The sequence below is a fragment of the Ictalurus punctatus genome, chromosome 23 (assembly GCF_001660625.3).
Source record: "Ictalurus punctatus breed USDA103 chromosome 23, Coco_2.0, whole genome shotgun sequence".
In the NCBI taxonomy this organism is placed as follows: Eukaryota; Metazoa; Chordata; class Actinopteri; order Siluriformes; family Ictaluridae; genus Ictalurus; species Ictalurus punctatus.
This window is the reverse complement of record NC_030438.2, coordinates 19,983,369-19,985,868: the sequence shown is the minus strand read 5'-3', so window position 1 is coordinate 19,985,868 and position 2,500 is coordinate 19,983,369. Positions and strand designations below refer to the sequence as shown.

Here is a 2,500-nt window from a genome sequence, read left to right as displayed (position 1 = left end):
TCTGTGTGTTTTGTGCCAGCTGAACAGCCGGATCCCTTCTCATCGCCCCCTTCGTTCCTCATTAGCCGTTTACGTAACAGCGCCGTTCCTGCTCCTTTAGTGTGAGTGTGTGCGAGTGTGAGTGTGTGCGAGTGTGAGTGTGTGCGAGTGTGAGTGAGTGTGTGTATTTCCGCTTGAGGTAATATCACATGGAATATCGTAGACTAGTGTTCGTTTTACCGCGCTCTGTTTCCTGAGGCAGGCTGTTGGGGTCGTCACATCATCTTCATCGTTTTCATCATTTCGATCTCGCGAGTCCTCGAGGCGCCGTCGTGTCCCTCTGAGACGTTTAAGCGAAATCGAGTGCGTTTTCAAATCAGTGCCATGTCCGCGTGAAAAAGAAAGGCCCGGAATCTTCTCAGCTTGTGTTTTGAGCTGTACAACAATGCTAATGAGTTAACACTTCCAGGCTAACCCTGCCTTCATTAAGTCGCTGGTGTTGCTTGTAGGGACCGATTCTGCTGTGCCTTGTGGGCGCGGCCCTGTCTTTTTAGTCCCAGTTAAAATCGCTAGTAGCTGTACAGTTTATATAGCTTCTAAAGCTAAGTAGTTAAACACAAATGAAGCGATGCACTAATCAGCGTGAAGGTTTTTGTGTGTTTTACCTGCTACGAGTTTATCGGGACCTCGTACAGACGAGTGGAGAGCAACGGTCTTAAAAGTACGCTGAAATTGCAGTGTGCCGGAGGAGGTGTGATTAGAAACCCTCGTAATAAATCTGTTAATAATGTAACAATAGCAGCTAATCATTTCTGAGGTCTGTAACATAACGGTCACGCTGAGAATGCTAATAATGCACGAAGTGCAAATCCCATTCCTCAGTCGGGTTAATCGTCATCACTGGTGATTAGGGCGTGTGTCCTGAGGCGCCTTCAGAACAATTCTGCACTTCAATAAGAAAAATTAAATAAAACAATTATTCAAAGCACAGCAGATACATCTGAGCCCCGTACAGAGAGAAGGCTAATCCACTCTTCTTAGCCAGTACAGTACAGGCACACTGTTGTGAGCGTGTTCCACATTGAAATGCCACTGTATGGGCGTGTCCCACTTTGAAGAGCCTCTGTCATGGGCGTGTCCCACTTTGAAGAGCCTCTGTCATGGGCGTGTCCCACTTTGAAGAGCCTCTGTCATGGGCGTGTCCCACTTTTGAGAACCTTTGTCATGGGCGTGTCCCACATTGAATCACCTCTGTCATGTGCGTGTCCTGCTTTTAAGAGCCTTTGTCATGGGCGTGTCCCACTTTTAAGAGCCTTTGTCATGGGCGTGTCCCACTTTTAAGAGCCTTTGTCATGGGCGTGTCCCACATTGAATCACCTCTGTCATGGGCGTGTCCCACACTGAAGTGCTACAGTTTAGGGCGTGTCCCATTTCCCAAGTTTTATTGATTAGAGGTGACTCTTACCAAATCACATGTAGCTTAGCGAGCATTAGCTATCCAACATTAGCTAGAGAGCTAAGTATGAAGTATCGCCTCATGTTACTGTATCAAATAACTGTTTTTAATTCCAGAAGAGTCCTCTGAGAGGTGATTTCCTTCCCAGCGCGCTTCCCCTCGTCCTGTTAAAGCAGACCCGATGAGCTGAATCAGAGGATTTTCAGCAGCGAAAGCACAAAAATGTGCAGCGTGGGTTAGGGTTAGCGTGTGCTGCGTCCGAAGCTGCGTCTCTAATCGCACACTGCGCACTTCACACTGTGCAGTAAATAAAGTTTGTAGGTCAGTAATGTCTCGAAACGGAAATGATAAATGATTAGAGGTGTGCGTTGGGACTGGGACACCACACGACCAGCAAAAAAACTTCACAGGAGTAAGCAGTCAGGGACAGAAAAAAGTCACGTTCATGAACACGGCAGAGCGTCGGGTTCTCGCGTGGACCGAACGCTTAACGAGGTCGTGTACTCGTCCTCAGAAAATGCATTATGCGTGCTAGCGTCGCCGTGCTTAAAGACAGTCATTTGTTTATATTTTGAACCAAAAAGTTCAAACATTGTAAATATCGCAGGCGAGAACGAATAAAAAAACAAAAACTGCAAGAGGGACCCAGTTGAACCGCATCAGAACAACTCTCACAGGAGCATCCAGCGCCCTCTGGTGGCTCCACCCCTTCCATGACATCATTAGATCGCACAAAAATCGTTTCGTTTGAAAAGGTGTCGCGTGTTCCAGTAGTTTATGCATCATCCAGATGTTAAAGACAACGTGAGACGAATATTCAGACAGTTTTTCCCTCAACGTGACGTATTTCTCAGCGGAATATTCCGGTGGGAGGGACTTCGGTTTCGTCCATTTGGATTTGACTGATTGCGAAAAGTCGGCGTTCCAAAACAAATCCCTGGCTCCTGTCATCTTTTCCTCTTCGTTGGTCCCTAGCTGGCGACAGGGCGCATTTTTAACTTCACACGTGATGCCTTTCCATGTGTTATGCTCCATGGCGATGACCTTGGCGTCATGGAGACCGAG

At 47.3% G+C, this 2,500-nt stretch overlaps 1 protein-coding gene across 2 annotated transcripts in view; it reads left to right on the top strand.

Annotated features, from left to right (window-relative positions):
* The window catches only part of cpne4a (copine IVa), a 45,045-nt gene that overhangs the window by 6,916 nt on the left and 35,629 nt on the right, over positions 1-2,500 (top strand). The window lies entirely within an intron of this gene.